Source organism: Hypanus sabinus, chromosome 11, assembly GCF_030144855.1.
Source record: "Hypanus sabinus isolate sHypSab1 chromosome 11, sHypSab1.hap1, whole genome shotgun sequence".
Lineage (NCBI taxonomy): Eukaryota > Metazoa > Chordata > Chondrichthyes > Myliobatiformes > Dasyatidae > Hypanus > Hypanus sabinus.
In genome coordinates, this window is record NC_082716.1 from 77,142,348 (window position 1) to 77,160,477 (window position 18,130).

Here is an 18,130-nt window from a genome sequence, read left to right on the forward strand (position 1 = left end):
CCAATGATCTCACTTCAAGGGCTCTTAATCTTGTTATTTCATGCTCTCATTATTTATTACTATTTATTTATAGTTTCATCTCAACAGTTTGTTGTCTTCTGTACTCTTGCTCTTTCATTAATCCTGCTTACAGTTACTGTTCTATAGATTTGCTGAGTATGCCCTCAGGAAAAATAATCTCAGGGTTCTACATATTCAGTGACAAATATGTACTCTGATAATAAATTCAACTTTGAACTTTAAACTTTCATATTGTGTTTTCTGACATATGGACAATAACAACATTTGGATATCTGAAAAATTGGAATATTAGAACATTACAAAGTTTTTGACAAGAACAGGCCATTCTGCCCAACAAATCTTGCCAAAATCCTGTTCACATAGTGTGTTGACATAACTATCAGGTTTAGATTTGAAAGTTTCTAAGGTACTACTCTCAACTACATAACTATGTAATTTGTTCCATGCGTCCACAACTGACTGTGTTAAAGAAATGCTTCATGATGTTAGTACACAAACTCCTTTAACCAGCCCCATGTCCTTGAAGATGGATTAATTTTGAAGTAGCATCCGGCATCCACCTTACCTATACCCTTAATGATTCTGAACAATTCTATCATTTCTCCATTCATTCTATGTCTACATAGGTTAAAATATTTAATTATTTCAATCTTTCTTCATAGCTCATACCCTGCAGACCTGGAATGAGTCTAGTTGCCTTTCTCTGAACTCTCTCCAGTGCCTTTGTATCCCGCATACAATATGGAAACCAAAATTGTACACGATGCTCAAGGGGTGGCCTCACAAGCATGTTATACAGCTTAAGGAGAACGTCTCTCAACTTGAGCTCCACTGAGTGAATGATACAGTCCAACATTCTAAAGGTATTCCGAATCACTCCTGTGCATTGTCTAGGTGTTGATAGTGATAAGTCTATCAGGACCCCAAAATCCTCCTCATGCTAAGTACACTTCCTAACTCAAACCCCCCCATTTATATTAATATCTAATAGTTCTACTTACTATATGTAATACATTACATTTACTTATATTAAATTTCATCTGCCATTTATCCTCCCATGTCTGGATTTTGTTTAGATCTGACTGTATTGATTCTGCTGTGTGAATGTTATCAGCCAGTCCCCATAATATTGTGTCATCGGCAAACTTTACTAGTTTATTTGATGTGTGCTTATCCAGATCATTAATGCAAATTAAGAACTGCAGCATCCCCAAAACTGATCCCCATGGAACCCCACTTTTAGCATCTTTTGGGTGTGAAAATGGTCCTCTCAGCATAACTCGTTGTTTTCTGTCTTTGAGTCAATTCTGCACCTATTTGCACACCCTACCCTGAAATCCTACCTCCTGTAATTTGATTATTAACTTTCGTGGGCTACCTTGTCAAAAGCCTTCTGAAAGTCCAAGTAAATTATATCAACCACTCTATTGTTATCGTAAATTTTCGTTACTTCATCGTAGAACTCCAGCATATTAGTAAAACATGATTTCCCCTTTCTGAACTATGCTGGCTTTCTGCTAACATGCCTGCTCTTATCAACTGTTTTCCCATCTCATTCTTTATTGTTGCTTCCATTATCTTGCCTAGAATACACGTTAAGCTTACTGGTCTATAGTTAACAGAGTCAGTGTAGTTACCCTTCTTATATAGCAGGACAATGTTAGCCCATTTTCAGTCCATAGGGAATTTACCAGTCTTCAATGAATTTTGAAAAATACAAGGGATTAGGGATTTGTATACATAATCACAGACCTCTTTAAGTACCTTTGGATATATGTTGTCTGGCCCTGGTGATCTATTAACTTTCAGCTAAAACAGGACCTCACTTTCTAAGATCTCTATGACACTTAAAACAACCTTATTTTTCTCCACACTGACAGGCATACTGTTAACATCTTCACAGGTGAATTCTTTAGCGAAGTATGAGTTAAGAGAATCCACTGTATCCTTCTCTGCATAATTTAACACCCCACTATTATTCCTAATACACTTAACTTACTCCTTGACTTTTATTTTACTAGTAAAGTATTGAAAAAATCTCTTGTGGTCAACCAGCAATATCCTTCTCAACTTGCCTTTTGGCAATTTTGACTCTAGCTGTTATATTTTCACATGTCCTATGGTTATCATCATTACTATTTATTCTGTATTCCTTATATAGCTGTCTTTCTTCAACAATGTTTTATGTTTGTCTTTACTCATCCATGTTTGTTACCCAGGAGGGCCTTTGATCACAAAGCAGGTTGTGATGCCTGTATTGTACGGGGCATATTTGAAGATAAGACTAGTTTAGTTTGTCACATGTACTTCAAAGCGTACAGTGCAGTGCACCGTTTGTGTCAAATCAAATTCACTGGAATTTTGCAGAGTAGCCCACAAGTGTCGCCATGCTTCCAGCACCAACGTAGCATAACATAGGAAAATGGAGTATCAGGAGGAAACCCACACAGTCATGGGGAGAACATACAAACTCCTTACAGACAGCTGCAGCAATTGAACGCTGATCTTATAGCTGGTGTTGTAAAGTGTTGCGTTAACTGGATACTACTGTGCCAAACCTAATGAATGGCAATGCACTATTCATAAATACCCAACAAAAGTAGAAAGGAATTGGCTTATTGCTGATCAAACAGACCAGCAGGTTGTTTGCCATCAATGAACAGAATTAAATTGATTTTAGAGAGATCCTAAAATATGTAGATTTCGATCAGGGTTCCCACTTAATGGTATGGGTTCATGGAATAAAAAAGTTTGGGATCACCTGGGTTAGACTGAAAATGCAGTGTCCTAAACTTCTTAATGGAGAGAACTCGGTCTCATCGAGTCTGATCCTCACAGCTGGATGAAATTGTATAAAATTGATTACAGATTAAAGGAAGTTTAAACTCAAAAAAACAAAGTGAAGAGCCATGTGAATGTTAAGGGATTTTGGTAACTCTGCTATAGTAATGAACTCATACCAGATTTGGCAATGATATTCTTTTTGCCACCAGGAGGAAATTGTGAGTGAGGTAACAAAAGGATTGAAGGAATTTCATAACCTGATGTCTAGTAATTTTACAGATTTCTGATATGAAATGTCCATTAGTAGCACGTCATTTAGTAGAGTCATTACACAAAAAGATGCTTTATTAGTTTAGCCAAGATGCTTACCTGCATGACGATTGCCCATGTATTTTGATTTTGCTAAAGTTTATGGTGTGTTATTTTACCAAATATTTTCTGAAAATTTACACCACGTAAGTGTGGCAGTTAGCCGAATGTTTTACAGAGCCAGGTGTAAGATCAGGTTCCATTCCCACTGCTGTTTGTAAGAGTCTGTGTTCCCGGGACTGCCTGTGTTTCCTTTGGGTGCTCCAGTTTCCTCCCACTTTCCAAAGATGAACAGTTAGTGTCATTGAGTGGTGGGCATGCGATGTTGGTGCTGAGAGCTTGTCGAAACTTGCAGGCTGCTCAGTACAATCCTCGCTGATTTGATTTGACATAAACGACGCATTTCACTGTAGATCTTGACATACATATGACAAATAAACATACTGTTCTCGTCAGTTCTCTCAATTAATTAACAAAGAACGGTTAGCCAAGTGTAATTTGGCTTCGAAAAAAAACTGCACTCACTTGTATTTATTTCCATTCTGGTTAAAAAAAAATGTCGCTCCCTCTCTCCTCAGGATGGGGCAGTTGGGAAACAAATAGATGCAGTGTGTAGTTTACAAAGGGATAGGAATTTACTTCTATCTATTATTTACTTCTAGAATTTACTTCTCATAACATGGGGGCAAGTTGAAATGGGTGACGAATACACAAATGGTTGAATGCACACAGCGTATGGAATAAAGTAGATTATCTAGTAGTGTAATTAGAGATTAGCAGGTATGATGTGAGCATCACTGGGTCGTGGCTGAAAGAAGATAACTGTTGGGAGATCTGAAAAACCTTTTGGTATCTCATGGGCTTTCTACAAATCCCTTCTCCTGTGATTCAGCACCAACTTGATTTTCAACTCAAGTCAACAACCAAGGGTGCACATTGTATTGAATGGACATGTAGGTAGACAGAGGGGGTGAGGTGGCTCTATTAGTTAAAAAATCAAATCAAATCCTTAGAAAGAGGTGACATAGGATCGGAAGGTGTAGAAACTTTGTGCATAGAGTTAAGAAACTGCGAAGGTAAAGGAGTTATATAGAGGCCTTCGAACAGTAGCCAGGATGTGTGCTACAAATAGGAGTTAGAAAATGTGTGTAAAAAGGGCAATGTTACAATAGCCTTTGGGGATTTCAATATGCAGGTAGCTTGGGAAACTGGCAAGTTGCATTTCTCTCTGGTATGGGAGCAGTCGAGCATCGGGCCAGAAGTCCCTACAAAGGACTGTGAGAACAGCTGAGAGGATCATGATGGTCTCCCTACGATCCATCGGGGACATTTATCAAGACTGCTGTGTACGCAGGGCCCATTGTATTATTAAAGACCCCACCCATCCACCCAGCACCCTCTTTGACTTTCTACCGTCAGGCAGAAGACTACGATGCATAAAATCAAGAATGGTCAGGTTGAGAGACAGTTTCTTCCCCCAGGCCATATTGTATTCGATGTGTCACTGGTTAACTTGTTCCATACCTTACAATATTTAATATTAATGCATTTTAGTTCATTATTTATGTGTGATTCATCTGTACATTTTATCCTTACCTTCGTAAGTTATTGTGTGTTATGTGTACTACTATGCTTTACACCTGGGTTTGGAGAAATATTGTCTTGTTTCTATATACATTCTGTGGTTATATATGTTGTATATATGTATGTAGTTAAATGACAATAGACTTGACTTGACTTGACTTGAAAATCAATTTGGTGCTGGATCCCAAGAGAAGGGATTTGTAGAATGCCTATGAGATACCAGTTCTTCCCACAGATATATAAACAGTAAAACAGAGCTGAGAGTGGATATTTCACTGCTGGAAAATGATGCTGGAGAGGCAGTAATAGCGACAAAGAAATGGCAGATGAACTCAATAACTTTGCATCAGTCTTCACTATGAAAGACACCAGCAATATGCCAGAAATTCAAGAATGTTAGGGTTCAGTATTGAGTGTAGTTGCTATTACTAAGGATAAGATGCTTGGGAAACTGAAAGATCTACATGTAGACTAAATATTCACCTGGACCAGATAGACTACACCCCAGATTCTGAAAGAGTTAGCTGAAGAGATTGTGGAGGTATTTGTAATGAAGAATCACAAGGTTCTGGTATGGCTACAGACTGGAAATTTGCAAATGTCACTCCACTCTTTAAAAAGGGAGAGAGGCAGAAGAAAAGACATTGTAGGCCAGTCAGCCTGACTTCAATGGTTTGGAAGATGTTGGAGACCATTATTAGGAGTGTGATTTTGGGGTACTTGGAGACACATGGTAAAATAGGCCAAAGTTAGCATGGTTTCCTTAAGGAGAAATTTTGCCTAACAATTCTGTTGGAATTCTTTGAGTGAATAATAGGCAGGATAAACAGTCAGTGGTTGTTGTTTATTTGGATTTTCAGAAGGCTTTTGACAAGATGCCACAGATGAAGCTGCTAAATAGAGCCCATGGTATTACAGAGAAGAAACTAGCATGGATAGAAGATTGGCTGACCTGGCAGGAGGCAAAGAATGAATAAAGGGGGCTTTTCTGGTTGGCTGCCAGTGACTAGTGATGTTCCGCAGGGTGTGGTGTGGAGACAGCTTCTTTTCACGTTATATATCAATTATTTGGAAGACAGAATGGATGGCTCTGTGGCTAAGTTTACAGATATGTGGAGGGGCAGGTAGTGTTGAGGAAGCAGGATGTTTGTGGAAGGGCTTAGAAAGATTAGGAGAATGGGCAAAGAAGTGGTAGATGGAAAATAGTGTGGGGAAGTATATAATCATGCACTTTGGTAGAAGGAGTAAAGGCATAGACTATTTTATAATTGGGCAGAAATTTTGAGATTAGACGTGGAAAGGGACTTGGGAGTCTTTGTGCAGGATTCCCTCAAGTTTAATTTGCAGGTTACCTTGATGGTAATGAGGGCAAATGCAACATTGACATTCATTTCAGGATGCATAGAATGTAAAACAAGGAGTAATGCTGGGACTTTATAAGGCATTGTCCGACCCTGTTTGTGGTATTGTGAGCAATTTTGGGTCCCTTTTTCTAAGAAAGGATGTGCTAGCACTGGAGAGGGTCTGGAGAAGTTCTTAAGTATGATCTAGGAATGAAAAGGTTAACGTATGAGGAGTGTTTGATTCTGTACTCATTGGCGTTTAGTAGAATGAAGAAGGATCTCTTTGAAGCCTATTGAACACTGAAAGGCCTAGATAGAGTGGACATGTAGAGGATGTTCCCTACAGTGGGAAAGGCTAGGACCAGAGGCCATAGCCTGAGAATAGAAGGATGTGTTTAAGAACAAAGATGAGAAGGAACTTCTTTAGCCAGAGGGTGCTGAATCTGTGGCTTCATTGCTCTGGAGACAAGTTATTAGGTATATTTAAAGTGGAGTTTTGATAGGTTCTTGATTAGTAAGATAATCAAAAGCTTATGGAGCAAAGGTGGAAGAATGAGGTTGAGAGGGATAATAAATCAGACATGATTGGATATTGTAGCACACTTAATATACCATGTTTTGATGTTTGAACTTGGGTTTTTTATATAAATTACTCGCATCCCCCGAGAGTGGCAGTGCAGGACCTGTATGCTACCTGTTTTCTTGGTCGTTCATTCTCACATGAACAATTAATCTCCTTATTCCAGAAGCACCTCTCCCACTGCACCACAAGAAATGTGGGCATCTTCCATTCCTCACCTCCTTATACCAATGATCTATGCTCTTCTGTGATTAGGCTAACTAACTCCTGTAATGTATTATCCAGGAAATTCTGTGTCCTTCTGGCCTGCAGTGCTCCAGCCACTCTGAGCTAAGAAACCTTTTTGAGCAGCCTGCACCACAGTAATCACAATTCTCCATATACTTACATTGAACTTTGAATTACAGCTTTCTGCAAAACTGTACCTTTTCACTGATTCTGATTACAAAGGCAATCTTCAACTGGAGGACAGATCACTGAACAGATGAGTTCCTGATTCATCATCCAAAAAATAAATTGGGCAAGCGAAATCTTCTGAGGAACAAAAATATGTTGGTGGCACATTGTAAGTCATTAAAAATGTTAAAATCTTTCTATTTCAGAACTACAGGCTAGATTGATTACTAATCTGGGGTGGCACAATGGCATAGAGTTTAGTGCAAACGCTTTACAGCACTGGTGATCATTGATCAGGGCTTGATTTCCCACCCCAGTCTGTAAGGAGTCTATACATACTCCCCATTATCTTGTAGGTCCAGGTGTTTCCTCCAGGTGTTTCATTATCCTCCCACAGTCCAGAGATGTACCAATAGGGTTAGTGAGTTGTAGGCATGCTATGCTGGCACTGGAAGTGTGGTGCATCTAGTAGGCTAGCCACAGAGTAATCGTCAGCCCTGTATCTTCCATTGTATATATGTATATGTATATATATCAGAATCAGGTTTATTACCACTGGCATGTGTCATGAAATTTGTTAACTTAGCAGCAGCAGTTCAATGAAATACATAATATAGAAGAAGAAGAGAAAAATATAATAATAAATAAATACATTTCCAATATACATATATTGAATAGATTGAAATGGTGCAAAAAAACAGAAATAACTTGTATATTAAAAAAGTGAGGAAGTGTCCAAGGGTTCAATGTCCATTTTGGAAACGGATGGCAGAAGCAAAGAAGCTGTTCCTGAATTGCTGAGTGTGTGTCTTCAGGCTTCTGTACCTCCTACCTGATGGTAACAGTGAGAAAAGGGCATGCTCTGGGTGCTGGAGGTTCTTAATGGACGCTGCCTTTCTGAGACACCGCACCCTAAAGATGTCCTGGGTACTTTGTAGGCTCGTGCCCAAGATGGAGCCGACTAGATTTACAACCTCCTGCAGTTTCTTTCAGTCCTGTGCAGTAGCCTCTCCATACCAGACAGTGACGTAGCCTGTCAGAATGCTCTCCATGGTAGATCTTTAGAAGTTTTTGATTGTATTTGTTGACATACCAAATCTCTTCAAACTCCTAATGAATTATAGTTGCTGTCTTGCCTTCTTTATAACTGCGTCAATATGTTGGGAGATCTTGACACCTACGAACTTGAAACTGCTCACTCTCTCCACTTCTGATCCCTCTATGAGGATTGGTATGTGTTCCATTGTCTTACCCTTCCTGAAGTCTGCAATCAGCTCTTTTGTCTTACTGATGCTGAGTGCCAGGTTGTTGCTGCGGCACCGCTCCACTAGTTGGCATATCTCAATCCTGTATACCCTCTCATCTCCATCTGAGATTCTACCAATAATGGTTGTATCGTCAGCAAATCTATAGATGGTATTTGAGCTGTGCCTAGCCACACAATCGTGTATATAGAGAGCAGAGCAGTGGGCTAAGCACACACCCCTGAGGTGCACCAGTGTTGATCATCAGCGAGCAGGATATGTTATCACCAATCCACACAGGCTGTGGTCTTCCGGTTCGGAAGTCAGGGATCCAATTGCAGAGGGAGGTACAGAGGCCCAGGTTCTGTAACTTCTCAACAGGATTGTGGGAATGATGGTGTTAAATTCTGAGTTGTAGTCGATGAACAGCATCCTTACATAGGTGCTTATGTGGTCTAAGACCATGTGAAGAGCCATTGAGATTGCATCTGCCATCTATATCTATATATATGGAGAGCGACAGTGCATAAGACTTTTGCACAGTGCTGTATTTGTGAGCGAGTTTGTAAATCTGGTGGGAACAAAGGATGTTAGGAATGGTAAGGGTGGAGTGCCATGGGAGGGGTGTGGGCCAGATGACAGTAAAAAAGTGCCAGGGGCAGGGGGTTGACCCATATCAGAATCAGGTTTATCATCACTCACCTATGTCATGAAGTTTATTTTGGTTTTTTTGCAGCAGTACAGTGCAATACATAAAATTACTACTGTACTGTGCAAAAGTATTGGGCACTCTACTGTATATGTGACAATTAAAGCTAATCTTATAAATCTAAACTTCATGTCATGTCATTTCATCCCTTTGTGAAATTTCAGCCTCCAATGTCACATTCCAGTTTATACGCTAAAAGCGCAGTAAGATTTTTAGTACTAAAATGTCTCTTTGAGTGAAATAAAATTGTTTCAGGCCGAATTAACCAGCGAATCACATAAATTAGTAAATGTCAGGAAGTAAAATCATGACACCAAGGCTGACCCATGGAGTTATAACTGAGTAAATAATTTGGGCCTAGCCCTTTGGACATGTTGCTTTTCTAACCTGTTTGGTCCATTCAAGTTCTGTTCCCCCTTGAAGTGTCCCCTATAGCTCAGTGGTGTCACTCTGTCACTCTCTCACCCCTTGGCTTGGAGGTCTTGGGCTTCTGATCCACTCAAACACAAATATCCACGCTGTTCTACAGTGCAGTGCTAAAGGAATAGTGTATTTGTGGAAGTAACAAATTTTGGATAGTAAATCACATCAAGGTCTTCTTGTCTGTTCTCTCTGCTGGACACAAAAGCAGCAAATTATTTGCAAAAAATTGGGAGGGGGCGCAGTGCTGAAGCATTATCCTAGGCATTGTGCTCAACATTTATCTTTCCATGAGCCATAGACAAGGATAACACACTGGTGCTGCTTTGTGCATCATGCTGATCTTGTCAATTTCATTAGTTTCGTCTCCAACTTCCACCCTACCCTTAAATTCACTTGGTCCATTCCAGACACTTTTATTGACATCTGGGGACAAACTGTCTCCTGATATCTTTGATGAACCTGCTGACTCTCACAGCAAACTTTGATGTACCCTTTCCCACCGTCTCCTGTGAAAATACCATTCGCTTTTCTCAGTTCCTTCATCTCCACCACATTTGTTCCCAGAATAAGCTTTTCTCCTATTTCAGGTAATTATCCTCTTACCCTCCCTTATCCTCTTCTTTATTTCCACACTCTGGCTCCCCTCTTACCTCATCTCCTCACCTGCCTGTCACCTCCATGGTGCCTCACCTCCTTCCCTTTCTCCGATGCTCCACTCTCTTTCTTTTCCAGCCCTTTATCTTTTTCACCTATCACCTTCAAGCTTCTTACTTCCACCTCTCTTCCCCCACCCACCTGTCTTCACCTATCACCTTCTAGCTTGCACTCCTTCCCCCTCCCCCCCCCCCAACATTCTTGTTTTGGCACTTTCCCCTTCCTTTCCAGTCCCGATGAAGGATTTCGGCCCAAAACGCCGACAGTGTATTCCTTCTCATCGATGCTGCCTGACCTGCTGAGTTCCTCCAGCATTTCATGTGTGTTATACGTAGTCAGGAATATCTTTTAGAATGAAAAGAATCTTAAGAGAGATAAAGAACTTAGCAAGTTTAGAAATGGCAAACATTGATTAAAGTAACTTTAATGTATTTAAATGCTTTGAGGAATAAAATCATTTCAATAGAAATATCTTGAAAATTCTGCTGGTGTTGTGCTGAATGCTGTTTATTTGCCATAAATAATACTCTTCAAGTTTTATTGCAGTTCTATGAAATATTTAGCAATAATAAATGAAATGACAGATAGTGACATTTATTAATAAATCAGTTCTTCTCGAGATGAGAAATAGGTTTCAGGATCAATATTACATAAGAGGGGATAGGTGTACAAAACCATCTACTAGGTGGCAGAATGTGAAGCGATCAGGATTGTATCAGTTGGCTGCTTGTCGTTTTACATGAAATGGGGCATGACAGTGCAATCTGCTGCCTTCACTGCCCAGGCCAGCTGGTTCATGTAAGTTAAATGGAAGTGGGCTATCCTGGTGGAAGTTGCGAAGGCAAGGGAAGGGTAAAGAGACTGAACTAGGTGCTCCTTCCAACTTCCTCATGATAGTTATACTTGTGTATCCAGTTACCTGTTACCCACTTAGCCCCTGTTAAGATCCTTGCCAGTGTTGATGAGCAAAGGGATCTTGCTGTCTGAGTTTATCGCTCTCTGAAAGTGGCTGCACAGGTTGATAGGGTGGTTAAGAAGGCATATGGCATGTTTGCCTTTATTGGTCAAGGCACTCAGTTCAAAAGTCAGGACGTTATGTTGCAGCTTTATTAAACTCTAATTAGTCAGCAAGCAGAGTACAGCATGCAGTTCTGGTCACTCCATTTTAGTGAAGATGTAGAAGCTTTGGAGAAGGTGCAGAAGCGATTTACCAGGATGCTGGCTGGATTAGAGGGCATGTGCTTTAATGAGAGGTTGGACAAACTTGGGTGGCTTTCTCTGGAGTGGCAGAAGCTGAGGTGAGATCTGATAAAGGTTTATCAGATTATGAGAGGCATCGATAGGGTGGATGGAGAGTATCAGTTTCCCAGGGTTGAAATGTCAAATACCAGAGGGAATGCATTGAAGGTGAGAGGGAGTAAGTTCAAAGGGCATGTCAGGGGCAAGTTTCTTACAGAGTGTGGTAGCTGCTTGCAGTGGTGGTATGGGCACATAGGTTAGTGATTTTTAAGAGACATTTAGGCAGGCAGTTGATAGTGACGTAAATGGAAGGATTTGCACATTGTGTAGGCAGAAGGATTTGTTCAGTTGGTCATTTGGTTACCAATTTAATTGGTTTCGCACAACATAGTGGGCCGAAGGGCCTGTTTGTATGCTCTGCTGTACTGCTCTGTGTTCTATGTCCCATGTACCTTGGGGAATTGTGTTTGATGTAAGAATATCTAAATCGCTGATGTATGACACACAGGTTATAATACGAAGAGCCACTGGGGAGAAAAACATCTTTAGTGCGACCACTAAGTGGGGATTTTTGTAGCCCTTTCCAAAATCCTTCTTAATTGATGGCATTTTTGCACTCATTTAATGCCACAAACCCAGGGGATATTTCTCCCCCAGAGAACTTACACTGTACAGTTAATGAGAATGCTAAATATAGCATTTCTTAACCTGGAAAATGCGGACTGGATAGGCTGACAGCTGTGTAGAAATTATTAACTTATAATTAATCCTGGGCCAGATTGAAAAGATTGGGTACAGGCCGAATCCAGGCACTGGGCCTTGGGCTCAAGTGTGAGGAACCAGTCAGTGCTGGGCTGGATTGAAAAGGTTGGGGTGTTGGGGCTGGAGACGGGTGGGCCATTGTTTGGCCGGATTGAAAAGGTTGGGGTGCTGGGGCTGGAGACGAGGGGTGGGCCAGTGTTCGTCTCACTGCTCTGCAAGGGTTACTCGTCTCTGCGCTGAACTGAATATGTGGCCCACAACCACCGGGCTTCTGGGCCGCAGGCAGTGACGAACTGGCTTCCTGGCTGTGGGCTCACTCTTGTGAACTTTAGTTCTGCATGTTATTTAAACAAGTAAACACTTCTTCTTGTTTGCACGATTTGTTCTTTATTTTGCACATTGGGTGCTTGTCGGTCTTTTTTAATGGGCTCTGGTGGGTTTCTTTGCTTTTGTGGCTGCCTGCAAGAAGATCATTCTCAAGGTTGTATATAATATACATACTTTGATCAACTTCAAGCTTTTCAGTTGATAAAGGGAGACAAGATTAAATTGTGAAGAGTAGGTCATGTCCAGCAGGATTAACAGAAATATATGAAGAGCTGGCTAAAGTGATGGACAGGGGACGATTCGTATGGACTTCTTGAAGTGATATGAAATAGTTGCTCCTAAGAAGTCAGTACCTGAGACCATGGAAATGAAATCAACCTAATTGGTCCAGATAGAAAATTTGCTGAAATGCAAGAGGGGTTTACAGAAAACAACACAGACTAGCAGAATCTGAGAATTAACTGTGTTGACAGCGTAATCAATCAGCGAATTGATTCGGATGATAGTGTGGAAGTTGCTGAAAGGCAGAGGTGAACATAATATTCAGGCAAGGATGGATTGCAAAAAAAGTTGGACAACACAGGCAAGAAAGGTCGTTCAAGAGCGTAGCTTCCCTTTATATACTGGGTTACCAGAAGCATTTCGCTTACCCTGGATGAGATAAGAATGTAGCAGAAAGATGCAAAATTCACACACACCAACTAAGGGCAAATGCTTTATCAATTTCAAAGTATCGTCGGTTATCATCTTGTAGTTTCTATTGACTTTTAACACCTGTATTGTGAACGTTGATAGATCTTGCAAGTAAGGAATTCAAAGATACACAGTTAACCAAATGGTCAATTCTGTGAAAAAAAAGGCATTTATTTCTCTGTTCAGACTTGAGAACAGTCTGAGTGACAGAGGCCATGCTGTTCCCCTTATGCACAAGTAAAATAAAGTTTGGTTGAAGAATGAGTGAGAGTCTACAGAGTCCAGGTAATTGGTGTCAACTGTAGGAAGAAGAGTTGTATCTCCAGGTTTGCCAGAGATGCAAAGATAAGACAGCATTTTTAGCAGTGTTAATTAAAGTAATAAATTACAGTTATAGCCATGAACTGAGTGAATGGGAGAAACCATCTTAGAAGGCTTTTGACTTGGGTATATGTGAGGTCATCTACTTTGCGCCTGAAATGTTTAGAACAAAATAGTTTCTAAATAGTGAACTTTTAGTAGTATTCAAGGCTAAAAGGATGAGGTTTCATAGACATAGATAATTAAATTCTTAGGTGGGCACTTCAGATTAAGTAATATTTCAAAATATAAACTAAATCAGTAAACAAACGAATTATTTGTTTCTTCAAACTGAGATGAGAAGTAATTTCTTCAGCCCCCCAGAGGGTGGTGAATTTGAGGAATTCATTGCCACAAAAGAAACTATGGAGGACAGACATTGAGTTTACGTACAGCAGATTGACAAGGGTAAGTGGGGGTGTTAAACAATATGGGGAGGAGACAGGAGATTGGGGATTTAAAATAGCAGCCAAGATTGAATGATACCGCAGACTCAATAGACTGAATGCTTAAATTCTGCTCCTATATCTTATGGTCTTATTATGGAACATGGAGAAAAGGCAGGTATGTCACAGATCAGCCATGATATCATTGATAGACTTCAGCGGTTCAATGCAAAATACAAACTGCTGAAGGAACTCAGCAGGTCTAGCAACATCTGTGGAAATCAAGGATCAGTCTGCAGATCCCAGTATTTGCCGTCCCTTGTGTTTTCTGACTCTGTTACTTTGAGCCACCAGGTGGCATTGCATGGTCTAATTTCCCTTAAATTGCTCAAAATAATTTGATAAAGAATGTCTTTGTTCTTAGTAACTTAAATTTCCATTGAAAAGAGTTAGATAAACAAAATGAAAATACATTTATTTCATGATAACATTAATAACAGTTCTCTGAGTTGTAGTTTATGTCTTTCATTTACCTCAGCATTGCAGTAATCTACTGAGCATGTGCACAGTTCTTAATTTCCCAGGGTGCACCTTTCGTGTTGAATCATTTTTATGATTGTTCAAAATTATTTGAGCAAACGTTTCAAGAATTGACTTTGTGTAAACTCTAATGAATTTGTATGTGTGAGATAAAATGGGATGTATTTATTTTTAAAAAATAAACAACAAATGCTGGAAGCACTCAGCAAGACTGGCAGCATTGATGGAAAAGTCTGAATATTAATTCTATTTCTCTTCCCACAGGTGCTGTCTCTCATCTGCTAGATGTTTCTGGTTATTTATTATTATATATTGTTTTCTTTTTCCAGCACTGCAGGTTTTTTTCAAACAATAATGATCTACTGTTTAAAGCTCTATTGTAACAGCTATATTCTATAAAATCCAAACTTAAAAAGAAATTGAGAGGGAGTAGCGTAATCTTAACATCAAATACTAAACTTGTTGCTGTTTATGTACACACTAAACATCTTTTTCAGTTAGTCAGAGGGAAAATTCAGGATTAGACAAAATGGTCAGAAAAGGTGATACTATCATATATGAAAAGTTAAAATTGCTGTATCTTTCCTTGTCTTAATACTAGTCATTGGGTCGCTCATGTTCTAGTAACAGTTAAGAAATGTTGATGTGAACAAGAATGGAAAGAATGAAAAGGGAGAACTTGGAGGTAATTTTTCAGCTGCCCATCTCTTACCTGTAAGCGATTCAGAATTACAACCAGTCCATTGGCACATAAGGCTACTTTAATGTAATGGCAATGGATTTACAAAGAGCAAGCATCCTATCACCAAGAAATGCCATGCTGTCTTCTTACAGTTGCCATTAGCCAGGAGGTACAAAAGCCTGATGGTGTTCATCTCCAGGTTCAAGAACAGCTACTTCCCTTTAACCACTCACTTCTTGAACCAACCAACCCTAATCACTGTTGTCTAGCAACACTATGGCCACTTTAATCACTTTGCACTAAAGTGGGCTTCTTTTTTTATTTCTTCCAAATTTTGTTTTTTGTTGTAATAGTTTTATGTGTTCTTTCTTGTGAATGCTGCTTGTGTTGACATGACATGTTGATCATCCCATTCTGAAATATAAGTCTCATGCCTCCTTTACTGCCACAATGTGGCCACATTCAGCTTGGAGGAGCAACAGTGGGTAGCCTTCAACCTGACAGCATAAACAACAATTTCTGTAATTTCTGGTAATTTCACTCTCTGATTCCTTTTCTCTCTTTATCCGTTCCCCATTCTGGCTGTCCTCTTCCCTTTCTCCTCACATGCCCATTACCTCCCTCTGGTGCCCTTCCTTTCTCCCATGGCCCACTCTCCTCTCCTATCAGATTTCTTCTTTTTCAGCCCTTTACCACTTCCACCTATCACCTCCCAGCTCCTTACTTCATTCCATGCCTCCCCCACGCAACTACCTTCTCCCCTGCCTGGTCTTAACTATCAACTTGCTTGCTTCCCCTCCCCTACCTTCTTGTTCTGGCCTCTGCTGCTTTCCTTTCCGGTCTTGAGGAAGGGTCTCAGCCCAAAAACGTTAACTGTTTACTCCACTCCTTAGATACTGCCCAAACTGCTGATTTCCTCCAGTACTTTCTGTGAGTTGGTCAATAATTTATATGAAGAATTAGGAAACTTAGGGCTTTGGATATCTGGCGTGGAAGAGGAAATCAGATGAGCTATGATCTTATCAAATGGCAGGGCAGGCTTGAAGACCAAGTTTCCTACTCCTGCCCCTACCTTTCTGTGTTCTTCCGAAACATTGCTGACCATGTTAGTTAACATTCAGACATGGTGTGATTAGTGCTTTCTTGGTTGTGCTACATGCGGACAGGTGCTATTTCATTTTCTGAAGAGTTGTGACTTCAGGTGAATATTATGGAGTCATTAATGAATGCCCAGATTTTTTGACCTTCTGATGGAAGGAAAAACATTGCCATACCTATGCTTGGAAAACCATTCTGATAAACTTTCTGAGAATGAAATCATTGTTCATTGAAATTCAATGATTTTATGAGACATCAGTGTCATACTCAGTCAGATGTTGTTTTGATTTTAACTAGTCAATCACACTTCAACTTTGGGATGATCCCCCTTTTTCTTGTTTGGAAAAGATTAGATGACTGGAGATAAGTAGACTGCAGGCATTCTACTTGCTGTCACTATCAACCAACATTTTGCCAGTTATCCAGAAAAAACAAACTGGATTTGTTCTGATTCATGTGGATAGGAAATGCCCAATTAATTTTCCACATTGCTGAACAGATGCCATTATTGAACACCCTCCAGCAGTTCATAGCATCCTCTGCCTTTTGTTTATAAGGCGTTTGAGGATGCGAGATCCTACAACCAGTAAATCACCTCTGAGCTCCATAGATCTGTTACGTCCTGTCATGAATGATAGGCAGACAAACAGCTGATCAGAAGAGAATGTGACAAGAATATCCCTGCTGTCAGCAATGGTAGAACCAAGCACTAGGCTGAAATATTTGCAACTTTTATCAGTATTACCAAGTGAATGATTCCCACCAAACAAGTTTTTAACTGATTCTTTGCACTCCACATGTCATAAGAAACATGTGTTGAAACTGGATACAATAAAGCCTATTGGAGCAGGCAGCATATGGGCCATAGAACTGGATACTTTTAACCAACACATGAGAAGGTTTCCTTGTCCACATTTCATTTGATAGTATGGAACTTCATGTGGTCTGCTGTTAATATTGAAGACGTCCAATGACAATTCTTTCTGAGTTAATATAATTGTACTTCCATTTCTGGTGGTTCGATCCTGTCAGTAGAGCAGGATATAGCCAGGAGTCTTGACAGAGGAGTTTGAAACATTGACCACAATGGGTATGACTACATCTGTCAATGCTTGAGTAGTCTATAAGACGGTTGTTCTAATTTCAACACATTTCCTGTACTTTGTTGTGTCTCAGTCTAATACCTAGACTTCTGTGATGGGCTGTGAGCAACCTAAACAGGTTTAGAGAACTGTTTTTGCCCTTTGCATAATAGTTACAACTTCTCCCTGAAGAATGTTCTCAAACTCCATCACTGTGCTGGCCCCTTTGAATCACTTTGTCGCTCATCCCCTGCCACCATTTCCTAGACTAAACTTGAGTTGATTCCCCTTATGGCAGCACTTCAGAACCTTAAAAGGGCTTTTGCATTGCATAGGCATGATTGGGTAGAAAATAATGTACGGCAACTCCACTAACCTTGAAAATACTTCATACACTATTTGAAAAGTACTCCATAGTATCTATGTTCATCATATATGCGTTGTCTTGTAAAACAAAAACAAACCCCAAAATTTAAGAAAATAAAGGTTTTGGGTGAATGACTTGAAGAAGAAATTGGAAAAGTTGGAGGGAAACAAAACTGGATGGGGTGGGGTGGTGCCTGTTATGAATTCAAAAGCCTCACATCATCGATCATAAGGGAGTGAGAATAAATTTATGGCAGGATAAAGTTGAGTAACAGCATACTGGGGATGGGGAGACTCTATTGGTAATTCAATAATTTTGAGTGAGTTAATTATGGAAACAGGGTAGGACACAAGTAACAGGAAATTAAAAAGGAAATAATTGAAGGTAAATAAATTGGACTAGAATAAGAAAATGAGATGGAATTAAAGCAAAAATATGTAGAATACAATCTAAATTCTGTTCCTCAGCCAACCTACTGTCCCGGTCACATTTACTTAAGCTGCCTGTTATCCCTTCATTGCTTAACCTGCCTGTCCATTCAAAGATG